The sequence below is a fragment of the Ovis aries genome, chromosome 7 (genome assembly GCF_016772045.2).
Source record: "Ovis aries strain OAR_USU_Benz2616 breed Rambouillet chromosome 7, ARS-UI_Ramb_v3.0, whole genome shotgun sequence".
NCBI classification, from domain to species: domain Eukaryota; kingdom Metazoa; phylum Chordata; class Mammalia; order Artiodactyla; family Bovidae; genus Ovis; species Ovis aries.
The window spans coordinates 43,123,410-43,137,691 of NC_056060.1; the positions used below are offsets into that span (position 1 = coordinate 43,123,410).

Consider the following 14,282-nt stretch of genomic DNA (forward strand, 5'->3'; position numbering starts at 1 on the left):
TTTCACTTTTCACTTTCCTGCATTGGAGAAGGAAATGGCAACCCACTCCAGTGTTCTTGCCTGGAGAATCCCTGAGACGGGGGAGCCTGGTGGGCTGCCGCCTGTGGGGTCGCATAGAGTCGGCCACGACTGAAGCGACTTAGCAGCAGCAGCAGCAGCATCCTGTGAGGAATGTATTATCTTCTTTTTACCGCAGCACAGAGAGGTCAAGTAACCTGACCAAGGTCACACAGCCAGAAGAGATGGATGGGTCCAAAAGTCAGGCAGAGGCCATGCTCCCCAAATCATACAGGCATGCTTGGACGTCCCTCAGCCCTCCCCTCTGATTCTCTTGCCAGGAGGTCTGGAAGTATAGCATTCGGGTTATGGTGGCAGGGTTAACTTGATCTTACTGACCAAGGTCCGGAGTCAGTCCCCAGTGCATGCTGCAGTTGACAACAGGGTCAGGTCTTCACTGAAGGCCCCACATGAAACAAAGACCTGACTGCCTCCCATTATTCTCTCTCCATTTTAGGAGAAGGTTTTGTACCAAATTCCTGACCTACCCAGCCAAAGAAGAAGTGAGCTTGAGATACTTTAGTTTATAAATACTGATGACTTAGCCTTCTTGTTCAGTGCTCTCCAGCATCAAAACTGCACCATGGCACATTCCAGCAGAGATTAGTGGGTATACATAATGTCAGGAGCTTACCAGCCTGAGAGGCATTAAAAGGAGGGGAAAAAAAAATGCAGCCCAGAAGTTGATTGGCCAACTTGGACAGGATATACTAGCCCTCCTGAAATTGAGGAGAAAGTGTGAATACCTGCATCATACTGACTTAAAATAGCCTTCACTGACAGGACGGCCACATCATTTGCTGAGTCCAGTGCAAAACAAAACTGTGGAACTCTTTGTCCAAAAATTATTAAGAGTTTCAAGACAGTGACAGCACAGCTTTAAACCAAGTATCAGCCAATTTCTGAGCCTGAGGCCCTATGCTCAGAATTTGGTTTCCAAAAACACTATATTAAAAATCCATTTTTAAAACTGTAAGTCTATTCATTCTCTGTGACTAGTTAGCTTTTCTCCTATTATAGTAAGTAAAGAAGAGCTGTATCCTTTTTAAGACATTTTCTATTTCTCCCTCTCCCTCTTGAACAGTTTGACTCTCTGACAGAGGATCTGGAACTAATTTAGTCATTTAATCAAGAGGAGAAGACTGGTTTTCCTTAAAGGAACAGTCCGTTCAGCTTCAATGCATGGCCCTCTGCCCAAAGGCTCCTCAACTGGAGAGCTGAGCCCTGAACTGGGAGCAAGGGCAGGAAGCATCCCTGGATCCTGTCCTGCAACCCCACCAACACCAGCCAAGCCACATGGGAAGCTCAAACACTTGGGCAAGGCAGGGAGCTGGCTGGTGATTAGGGAGAAGGGGCTCCCTGGGAAGACTGCCTCCTGAACCCTGGACACCCAACTGGGAGCTCCCACGTCAGGTGGGGCTGCTGTTTTGTTTCATACACATTCCAACCAGATCACCGCTCCCTCTGGAAAAAGGGAAAGGCTCTTAAGATACTTGCAGGCACTGAGAGAGGAAAGAAAAGAGGCTGTGTTTTTCTTTTTAATTTCCTTCTTTCTTCCCCATTTTTCTCCTATTTGGATAGAATGAACAGTATTGCTGTTTTACATAGGGGTGGATGGATGAGCAGAGTTGAAACACAAAGGGTAAACATCCACATTCCTTCTTTTAAAATTTGATCTATGTTACAAGGTAGTCCTGGAGTCTGTGGGGTTCACGGGGAACAGCCATGAGTGAGGGATGAGAGTGGGCTCTGGGGCTGGCGTTGGATTTGAGCCCCGGCTCAACTCTTCCAGCTGTGACCAGGCAAATTACTTCATGTCTACACCACTGTCTCTGTAAAAGGGAGTAACAGTCCCTTGACTGGTAGGGTTGTTGTGGGGATTTGATGAGTTAAATTCATGAAAGGTACTTAGAACGGTGCTTGGCATCAAGTAAAACTGTCCTTTACTAACTACCACTACTACTGCTACTAATTATTATTATAATTAGACCTGGGTAGAAAACAAAAAATCATGTCATCCTAAAAGCAAATTAGCAACCTGGTACCCACCAGTTTGTGGGCTTTCTGACCTTTTGCTACTCCCTTAGGGTGTGTCTCGAGGAAAGATACACCCAGAGATCTGTCTTTTCCATAAATGATTCCAGAGTCTGAATGGGACTCTGGCCTAGGAAGTTCTCCCACTAAGTTACTTCTCTTACAGATCAGACTCCTATACCTAGCGAAGGGCTGAACTGGACATTCAAAGGTGACGGTCGTTTTCCCTAGATGTTTCTGTTGAAATCTCTCCTTAAGAAATCAGCAAAAACTGATTTTTCCTTCCTTCTGAGGTACATGTTTCTATAAAGTCAGCTGATATTTTCATGCTATTAATTCACTACATTATAATCCCTTCTTCGGACACTCAGCAGCTGTGCCCCCAACCAAGTTTTCTAAAACTGAACCAACCAAGCACACCAACAAGCTCGGGATTCCTGTTTCGTGTCACCTCTATATTCCACAGGAGAACCCAGTCCTCTTTATCTCCTGTTATCATACTGCTGAAGTGATACCTGCCCAGAGAGCCTAAGGAGGTGGTAAAGGAGGCCTCAGCTCCAGTGGTAAAACACAGAATTGCTGGTTATGAGCCCACCTGTCTGAGGTACAGATTCTGGACTCAGCAGTGTCAGTACTGCTAAGTGTCAGTAGAACTGAAGGGAAACATTCATTCTCATCATGTGCCTCTACTCTTCAAGAACAAAACTGCCTACTGGCTTTCAGAATTAATATTCCCCTTGATCTGACAAAGTCATTTCCCATCAGTAGGGTTCCCTGACGTCCAGGCTCATCCTCTGGCTTGCCTAGAACTTTTTTAAAAGCTTAAACACACTTTATTGTTTAAAATAGTTTTAGGTTATCAAAAAATTGAGCAGAAAGTATAGAGTATCCATAGCCACCCCCTAACCAATTTACACAGTTTCCTCTATTATTACCATTATGTATTAGTATATACATTTGTTATAACTGATAAATCAATATTGACACATTATTATTAACTAAAATCCGTAGTTTACCTTGGGGTAGACTCTCTGTGCTGTACAGTTCTACAGGTTTTGACAAATGTATAATGACGCGTATCCTCTATTATAGTGTCACAGTTTCCCCTGTGCTCCACCTATTCATCCCTCCCTCCCTCCCAGCCTCTAGCAACCACTGATCTATCTACTGTCCCTACAATTTTACCTTTTCTAGAAAGTCTAGAATCACACAGTATGAAGCTTTTTCACACTGGCTTCTTTCCTTAGTAATATGCACTTAAAGTTCCCAGAACAAGTTGGCAGAGCAGAAGGATGAGCGCTCATCTTGTCCCGAGGGAACACCAAAATCGCAGCTAGCTGCTGAACAATCATCAACAGGAAAATGTTGGAACCCACCAGAAAAAGATGACCCATGTCCAGGGGCAAAGGAGAAGCCACAACAGGACAGTAGGAAGGGCCCAACTGTGCCTGAAATCAAACATTATGCCCGCCAGAGGAACTGAGAGCACGCACTGGGACTCAGGGAAAGGAGCAGTGACCCCCCCAAGAGACTGAGCCAGAGCTGCCCGTAAATGTCTGAGGGTCTCCTGAGGAGGCTTGGGTCAGCAGTGGCCCGCTGTGGGGAGAGGGGCTCTGGCAGCAGCAGTCCTGGGAGGCACAGCATGTGGCATTAGTCCTCCTGGAGGTCGCCATTAGCCATACTATAGAGCTGCGGGGTGGGGTGGGCGATCCACAAACTGGAGAACGATGATACCAAAGAAGTTCTTGCACTGTTGTGAAAATTCTAGGCCCCACAACAGACTTCCCAACCTGGGGATCCCACAAAGGGACTGAGAATCCCCAGGGAATGTGACTCTGAAGGTCAGCAGGATTTGATTACTGAATTTCCACAGGACTGGGGAAACAGAGACACTTGGAGGGCCCAACAAAAGCTTGTGCGCACCAGGACCCAGGAGAAAGGAACAGTGACTCCACAAGAGACAGTCAGACTCGCCTATGAGTGTTTGGGAGTCACTGGTGGAGGCGTGGGTCAACAGTAGCCTGCCACAGGGCCAGGGGCACTGACAGCAGCAGTCCTGAGAGGCATGGCATGCTGGTGTAAGTCCTTTTGGAGGAGGCTGCCATTACCCTTTCCATAGATTGGCCTCAGGCCAAACTACAGTGAGAGAACACAGTCCCACCCATCAGCAGAAAATTGGATTAAAGATTTACTGAGCATGGCCTTGCCAAAGCAAGACCCAGTTTTTGCCCCAGCCAGTCCCTTCCATCAGGAAGCTTCCATAAGCTTCTTATCCTCATCCATCAGAGGGCAGACAGAATGAAAAGCACAATCACAGAAAACTAACCAATATGATCATGCGGATCACAGCTTTGTGAGCCATGCCGTGTAGGGCCACCTAAGACAGACAGGTCATGGTGGAGAGTTTTGACAAAAAGGGGTCCACTGGAGAAGGAAATGGCAAATCACTTCAGCATTCTTGCCTCGAGAATCCCATGAATGGTACAAAAAGGCAAAGAGGTACGACACTGAAAGATGAACTCCCTAGGTTGGTAAGTGTCCAATATGGTACTGGAGAAGAGCAGAGAAATGGCTCCAAAAAGAATGAAGAGACGGAGCCAAAGCAGAAAAGATGCCCAGTTGTGGGTGTGCATGGTGGTGAAAGTATAGTCTGATGCTATAAAGAACAATATTGCATAGGAACTTGGAATGTTAGGCTCATGAATCAAGGTAAATTAGAAGTTGTCAAACAGGAGATCACAAGTGTGAACATCGAAACTCTAGCAATCAGTGAACTAAAATGGATGGGAATGGGTGAATTTAATTCAGATGACCATTATATCTACTTCTGTGGGCAAGAATCCCTTAGAAGAAATGGAGTAGTCCCCATAGTCAACAAAAGAGTCCAAAATTCAGTACTTGGGTGCAATCTCAAAAACGACAGAATGAACTGTTTGTTTTCAAGGCAAATCATTCAACATCACGGTAATCCAAGTCTGTGTCCCAATCACTAATGCTGAAGAAGCTGAAGTTGAACGGTTCTCTGAAGACCTACAAGACCTTCTAGAATTTACACCAAAAAAAAAAGACACCCTTTTCATCATAGGGAACTGGAATACAAAGTAGGAAGTCAAGAGATACCTGGAGTAACAGGCAAATTTGGCCTTGGAGTATAAAATGAACAGGGCAAAGGCTAATAGTGTTTTGCCAAGAGAACGTACTGATCATAGCAAACCCCCTCTTCCAACAACACAAGAGATAACTCTACATATGGACATCACCAGATGGTCAATACCAAAATCAGATTATTATATTCTTTGCAGTCGAAGTTGGAAAAGCTCTATACTACTCCATTTCTTCTAAGGGAGTCTTGCCCACAGAAGTAGATATAATGGTCATCTGAATTAAATTCACCCATTCCCATCCATTTTAGTTCACTGATTGCTAGAGTGTCGATGTTTTCACACTTGCGATCTCCTGTTTGACAACTTCCAATTTACCTTGATTCATGAGCCTAACATTCCAAGTTCCTATGCAATATTGTTCTTTATAGCATCAGACTATACTTTCACCACCGCGCACACCCACAAAAGTCAGCAAAAATAAGACCAGGAGCTCACTGTGGCTCAGATCATGAACTCTTTATTGCAAAATTCAGACTTAAATTGAAGAAAGAAGGGGAAACCACTAGACCACTCAGGTATGTCCTAAATCAAATCCCTTAATAATTATACAGTGGAAGTGACAAATAGATTCAAGGGATTAGATCTGATAGAGTGCCTGAAGAACTATGGACAGAGCTTTATAACACTGTACAGGAGGCAGTGATCAAAACCATCCCCAAGAAAAAGAAATGTAAAAAGGCAAAATGTTTGTCTGGGGAGGCCTTAAAAAAAGTTAAAAGAGAAAAGATATACTCATCTGAATGCAGAGTTCCAAAGAATAGCAAGGAGAAATAAGAAAGCCTTCTTAAGTGAACAATGCAAAAAAACAGAGGAGAACAATGCAAAAAAAACAGAGGAAAACAATAGGTTGGGAAGGACTGGAGATCTCTTCCAGAAAATTAGAGATAACCTAGAGAACATTCAGTGCAAAGACAGGGACAATAAAGGACAGAAACAGTATGGACATAACAGAAGCAGAAGATATTCAGAAAAGGTGGCAAGAAAACACAGAAAAACTGTACAAAAAAGGACTTAATGACCTGGATCAACCACGACGGTGTGGTCACTCACCTAGAGCCACACATCCTAGAGCGTGAAGTCAAGTGGGCCTTAGGAAGCATTGCAAGAAGTGAAGAGAAAGTGAAAGTCACTCAGTCCTATCCAACTCTTTGCAACCCCATGGACTACACAGTCCATGGAATTCTCTAGGTCAGAATACTGAAATGGGTAGCCTTTCCCTTTTCCAGAGGATCTTCCCAACCCAGGGATCGAACCCAGGTATCCTGCCTTTCAGGCAGATTCTTTACCAGCTGAGCCACAAGGGAAGCCCAAGAATACTGGAGTAGGTAGCCTATCCCTTCTCCAGCGGATCTTCCTGACCCAGGATTTGACCCTGACCCAGGGGTCTCCTGCATTGCATGTGGATTCTTTACCAACTAAGCTATCAGGGAAGCCCTAGGAAGCATTGCTATGAACAAAGCTAGTGGAGGTGATGGGATTACAGCTGAGCTATTTCAAATCCCAAAAGATGATGCTGTGAACGTGCTGCACTCAATAAGCCCCCAAATTTGGAAAACTCAGCAGTGGCCACAGGACTGGAAAAGGTCAGTTTTCATTCCAAAGAAGCGCAAAGCCAAAGAATGTTCAAACTACCACACAATTGCATTCATTTCACATGCTAACAAGATAATGCTCAAAATCCTTCAAGCTAGGCTTCAACAGTATGCAAGCCGAGAATTTCCAGATTTACAAACTGTATTTAGAAAGGGCAAAGGAACCAGAGATCAAAATGCCAACATCTGTTGGATCACAGAAAAAGCAAGGGAATTCCAGAAAAAATCTACCTCTGCTTCATTGACTATGCTAAAGCCTTTGACTGTGTGGATTACAACAAACCATGGAAAATTCCTCAAGAGATGGAATACCAGACCACCTTACCTGCCTCCTAAGAAATCAATGTGCAGGTCAAGAAGCAAGAGTTAAAACCAGCCATGGAACAACAAACTGGTTCAAAATTGGGAAAGGAGTACATCAAGGCTATATATTGTCAACCTACTTATTTAACCTCTATGCATAGTACATCATGCACAATACCAGGCTGGATGAAGCTCAAGTTGGAATCAAGATTGCTGGGAGAAATACCAATAACCTCAGACATGCAAATGATACCACCCTTATGGCAGAAAGTAAAGAAGAACTAAAAAGCTTCTTGATGAAGGGGAAAGAGGAAAATGAAAAAGCTGGCTTAAAACTCAGCATTTAAAAACTGAAGATCATGGTATCCGGTCCCATCACTTCATGACAAATAGATGGGGAAATAATGGAAATAGTAACAGACTTTCTTTTCTTGATCCCTTTTCTTGCACTCATCTTCTCCTGCCAGAGCACCAAAATCATAACTAGCTTTTTAACAATCATTGACAGGATGACACTGGAACCCACCAAAAAAGACACCCCACATCCAAGGATAAAGGAAAAGCCACAACAAAATGGCAGAAGGGGAACAATTACAATAACATCAAATCCTATGCCTGCCAGGTGGTGACTCACTAACTGGAGAATAATAATACCAAAGAAGTTCTCACACTGTTGTAAAGGTTCTAGGACCCACGTCAGGCTTCCCAGTGTGGGGATTTGGCCAAGGGACTGGGAATCCCCAGGGAATCTGACTTTGAAGGTCAGTGGGATTTGGTTACAGAGCTTCCATAGAACTGGGGGAAACAGAGACTCTTGGAGGGCACACACAAAATCTTGTGTGCATAGGACCCAGGGGAAAGGAGCAGTGACCCCACAGGAGACTGAGCCAGACCTACCTGTGAGTGTCTGAGGGTCTCCTGCAGAGGTGTGTGTTGGCAGGAGCCTGCTGAGGGGATGGGGGCACTGACAGCAACAGTCCCAGGAGCTGCGTCATGACATAAGCCCTCTTGGAGGTCACCAATAGCCCTACTACAGAAGCCTATAGACTCCAGGACTGGGTCATCTAGGGCCAAACAATTAAAAGGGAGAGAGAACAGCTCCACCCACCAGCAGACAACTGGATTAAAGTTTTACTGAGTATGGTCCTGCCCACCAGAGCAAGAACCAGTTTCCCCAGCAAGTCCCTCCCATCAGGAAGCCTGCACAAGCCTCTTATCTTCAGAAGGCTGACAGAAGAAATAAGAACTACAATCTCATCAGCCTCCAGAACTAATACCACAATCAAAGAAAGCTACCCAAAATGAAAAGAAATAGGATTATGTCCCAGATGAAGGAACAGATAAATTCCCAGAAAAATAACTAAATTAAGTGGAGATAGGCAACCTTCCAGGAAAAGAATTCAGAATAATGATAGTGAATATGATCTTGGAAAAGAATGGAGGGCAAAGATTGAGAAGATGCAAGAAATGTTTACCAAGGACCTAGAAGAACTAAGAAACAGAGGTGAACAATACACTAGAAGGAATCAATAGCAGGGTAACAGAGGCAGAAGAATGTATAAGTGACCTGGAAGACAGAAGGTGGAAATCAATGCTGTGAAACAGAATATAGAAAAAAGAATGAAAAGAAATGAAGGCAGCCTAACAGACCTCTGGGACAACATTAAATGCATCAACATTCACATTATAGGGGTCCCAGGAGAAGAAAGAAAGGACCCTAGAAAATACTTGAAGAGATAACAGCTGAAAACTTCCCCAGCATGGGAAAGGAAATAGTCAATCATGTCCCAAAAGCAGACAGTCACCAGGATAAATCCAATGAGGAATACATCGAAACATATGGCAATCAAACTGACAAAAATTAAAGACAAAGTTAAATTATTAAAGCAACAAGGGAAAAAAGACAAATAACATACAAGGGAAAACACATAAGGTTATTAGCCAATTTCTCAACAGAAACTCTACAAGCCAGAAGAGAATGGCAGAATATATTCCAAGTGATGAAAGGGAAGAACCTACAACCAAGAATGCTCTACCCAGCAAGACTCTCATTCAGATTTTATAGAGAAATCAAAAGCTTTCCATACAAGCAAAAGTTGAGAGTATTCAACCCCTCTAAACCTATTTTACAACAAATGCTAAAGGAACTTCTCTAGGCAGGAAACACAAGAGAAGGAAAACTACAAAAAATAAACCCAAAGCAATTAACAAAATAGTAATAGGATCATACATATTGACAATTACTTTAAATGTAAATGGATTAACGTACCAACCAAAAGACATGCACCAACCAACTGACTGACTGAGTGGATACAAAAACAAGACCCATATGTATGTTGTCTACAAAAGGCCTGCTTCATACCTAGGGACACTTACAGACTGAAAGTAAGGGGATGGGAGAAGGTATTTCACACAAATGGAAATCATAAGAAAGCTGGAGTAGCAATACTCATATCAGACAAAATCGACTTTAAAACAAAGACTGTTATAAGAGACAGAGAAAGACACTACATAATGGTCAAGGGTTCAATCCAAGAAGAAGATACAACAATTATAAATATATATGCACCCAACATAGGAGCACCTTAATATGTTAGGCAAATACTAACAAACAGAAAGGGAGAAATCAACAGTAACACAATAACATTGGGGGGCTTTAATAACCTACCTTCATCAATAGGTCAGACAGAAAATCAATAAGGAAACACAGGCCTTAAATGACATTTTAGATGAACTGGACATAATTGACATTTATAGAGCATTCCATCCAAAAGAGCAAACTACACATTTTTCTCAAGTGCACACAGTCATGTGTAGCCCACACGTGACCACATGCTGGGCTACAAGATGAGCCTTGGTAAATTTAAGAAAATTGAAATAATATCAAGCATCTTTTCTAATCACAATGCTATGAGATTAGAAATAAACTACAAGGAAAAAAACTCTAAGAAACACAAACATGTAGTGGCTAAGTAACATGTGACTAAACAACCATTAGATAACTGAAGAAATCAAAGAATAAATTAAAAAATACCTACAGACAAATGAAAAGGAAAGCAGCAAAAGCAGTCCTATGAGGGAAGTTTATAGCAATACAGTCTTACCTCAAGAAACAAGAAAAATCTCAAATAAACAACCTAACCTTACACCTAATACAATTAGAGAAAGAACAAACTAAACCTAAAGTTAGTTGAAGGAAAGAAATCATAAAGATCAAAGCGGAAATAAATGAAATAGAGACAAAGAACACAACTGCAAAGATCGATGAAACTAAAAGCTGGTTCTTTGAGAAGATAAACAAGACTGATAAACCATTAGCCAGACTCATCAAGGTAAAAAAGGGAAAGGACTCAAATCAGTAAAATTAGAAATAGAAAAGATGTTACAACTGACTCCACAGAAATACAAAGAATCATAAGACTACTATGAACTTATACCAATAAAATGGTATTTTTATTGGAATTACTGGAAGAAATGCACAATTTCTTAGAAAGGTACAATCTCCGTAAACGAACCAGGGAGAAACAGAAAATACGAACAAACCAATCACAAGCACTAAAATTGAAACTGTGATTAAAAACCTCCCAAGAAACAAAAGTCCAGGACTGATGGCTTCACAGGCAAATTTTATCAAACATTTAGAGAAGAGTTAAAACCTCTCCTTCTGAAACTATTCCAAAAAGTTGCAGAGGAAGGAACACTTACCAATTCATTTCATGAGGCCACCATCTGATACCAAAACCAGACAAAGATACCACACACACAAAAAAAAGAAAGAAAATTACAGGCCAATATCACTAATGAACATAGATGCAAAAATTCTCAACAAAATACTAGCAATCCGTATCCAACAATACATTAAAAAGATCATACACCATGATCAAGTAGGATTCATCCCAGGGTTGCAAGGATTTTTCAACATCCACAAAGCAATCAATGTGATACACCATACTCCACAAATTGAAGAATAAAAACCATATGATCATCTCAATAGATGCAGGAAAGGCTTTTGACAAAATTCAGCACCAATTTACGAAAAATACTCTCCACAAAGTGGGCATAGAGGGTACATACCTCAACATAATAAAGGCCATATATGACAAACCCACGACTAGCACCATATTCAATGGTGAAAAGCTAAAAGCATTCCCTCTAAAATCAGGAACAAGACAAGGATGTCCACGCTCACCATTTTTATTCAACATAGTTTTGGAAGTCCTAGCTACAGCAGAGAAGAAGTAAAGGGAATCCAAATTGGAAAAGATGTTAAATTGTCACTGTTTGCAGATGACATGATACTATACATAGAAGATCCTAAAGACATTACCATAAAACTACTAGAGTTCATCAACAAATTTGGTAAAGTTGCAGGTCACAAAATTAATACACAGAAATCTGTTGCATTTCTCTACACTAACAATGAAAGATTAGAAAGAGAAATTCAAGAAGCAATTCCATTTATCATTCCATCGAAACAAATAAAATACCTACGAATAAACCTACTTAAGGAGATAAAAGACCTGTACTCCAAAAAGTATAAGATGCTGATGAAAGAAATCAAAGAAAACATAAACAGATGGAAAGATACACCATATTCATGGATTGGGAGAATCAATATTCCCAAAATGACTATACTATCCAAGGCAATCTACAGATGCAACACAATCAAATTACCAATGGCATTTTTCACAGAACTAGAACAAAAAAAAATCTCAAAATCTGTATGGAGACACAAAAGACCCCAAAGAGCCAAAGCATCTTGAAAAAGAAAAATGGAACTGGAGGAATCAGGCTCTTGGACTTCAGACTATACTACAAAGCTACAGTCATCAAAACAGTATGGTACTGGCACAAAAATAGAAATATAGACCAATGGAACAGGATATAAAACCCAGAAATAAGTCCATGCACCTACAGTCAGTTAATCTATGACAAAGTAGGCAAGGCTACACAATGTTGGAAAGACAGTCTCTTCAACAAGTGGTGCTGGGAAAACTAGACAGCCACATGTAAAACAATGAAATTAGATCATTCCTTAACTGCATGCACAAAAATAAGCTCAAAATGGATTAAAGACCTAAATGTTAGAACAGACACAATAAAACTCTCAGAGGAAAACACAGGCAGAACACTCTCTGACATAAATCACAGCAAAATCTTTTTTAATCCACCTCCCAGAATAATGGAAATAAAAGCAAAAATAAACAAATGGGACCTACTTAAACTCACAAGCTTTTGCACAGCAAAGGAAACAATAAACAAAACAAATACAAAACCCACAGATAGGGAGAAAATATTTACAAATGATGTGACTGATAAGGGATTAGTCTCCAAAATTTACAAACAGCTTATGCCACTTAATAGCATCAAAACAAACAACCCATTCAAAAAATGGGCAGAGGACCTGAATAGATATTTCTCTAAAGAGAACATACAGATGGCCAATAGGCACATGCAAAGATGTTCAAAATCACTAGTTATTAGAGAAACGCAAGTCAAAACTACAATGAGATATCACCTCACACCGGTCAGAATGGATATCATCAAAAAATGCACAAACAATAAACGCTGGAGAGGGTGTGGAGAGAAGGGAACCCTCCTGCACTGTTGGTGAGAATGTAAACTGGTACAGCCACGATGAAGAACAGTAAGTATGCAGGTTCCTTAAAAAAACTTAAAATAGAGCTACCACGATGAGAGAATTGACAGAACTTTGTGGTTTAATGTTGGAGACACATTTAAAAGAGATACATACACCCCAGTGTTCATTGCAGCACTGTTCATAATGGTCAAAACACGGAAACAACTTAAATGTCCACTGACAAAGGAAAGGATAAAGAAGATGTGGTGTATATCATATACAATGGAATATTTCTCAGACATTATAAAGAATGAAATAAGGCTGTCTGCAACAACATGGATGGACCTGGAGAGTGTCATACTGAGTGAAGTCAGTCAGACAGAGAATGTCACATGACATCCCTTATATGTGGAATCTAAAAAGAAATGATACAAATGAACTTACAAAACAGAAAGAGACTCATAGACTTAGAAAACCAACTCATGGGTGCTGGGGGGAAGGGACAGTTAAGGACTTTGGGAAAGTCATGTACAGACTGCTATATTTAAAATGGATAACTAACAAAAATCTATTGTACAGCACATGGAACTCTGCTCAATGTTATGTGGCAGCCTGGATGGGGGGTGGGTTTGAAGGAGAATGTATACATGTATATGTTTAGCTAAGTCCCTTCACTGTTCATCTGAAACTATCACGTCATTAATTGGCTATACCCCGATACAAAATGTTTTTGGTATTAAAAAATAAAAGTAAAAAGTAAAAAAAAAAAAAGTAAAGTGACAAACACTAAACAAAAAATTATTCCTACAATTATACTAATACCACAAACATGACTATCAAAGAACATAATCTCAATATCACAGTCCATAGCTTATTAATTAGTCTATAAGCTTTTTCATCTTAATTTAATGACAGTAGCCTTAACTTCTCACTAATCTTTTTCTCTAACTCCTTAATCAGCATCATTATTAATTTTTAACAATATGACTCATGATTAACATTAATAGCTAACCAATTTCGCCTACTGAAAGAATCATCAGTTTGAAACAATATTTACCATACTAATTATATTAGAAATGTTCCTAATTATAAAATTCACAGCCACAGAATTAATCTCATTGTATATTTTATTTGAAGCAACAGTAATTTCAACACTTATTATCATTACCCAATGGGGTAATCAAACAGAACATCTTGAAGCAGAACCTTCTCATTTTATACCCTAGTAGGAGTTGTTCTTCTCTTAGCAGCACTAGTATATATTCAGATCATCTCAGGTTTGGGACCTCCTGGAAGTCCAGGGGTTAAGCCTCCAAGCTTCTACTGCAAGGGGCGTAAGGGAACTAAAGATCCTGCCTAGGATTCTGCATGCTGCACTGCATGGCCAAAACAAACAAAAACTGTCACAGGCTCACTAAATTTTCTAATACTTCAATACTGAACACTAGCAGCACCCAACTCCTGATTCAACATTTTCACAGGAATAGCATGTATGTTAGCCTTTACAGTAAAAATACTCCTCTCCAGCCTTCACCTTTGATTACCTAGAGC

At 40.8% G+C, this 14,282-nt stretch overlaps 1 protein-coding gene across 1 annotated transcript in view; it reads right to left on the bottom strand.

Moving 5' to 3' along the window:
• NID2 (nidogen 2) overlaps positions 1–14,282 on the bottom strand; it is an 83,011-nt gene that overhangs the window by 23,247 nt on the left and 45,482 nt on the right. The gene's annotated exons all lie outside the window — the stretch shown is intronic.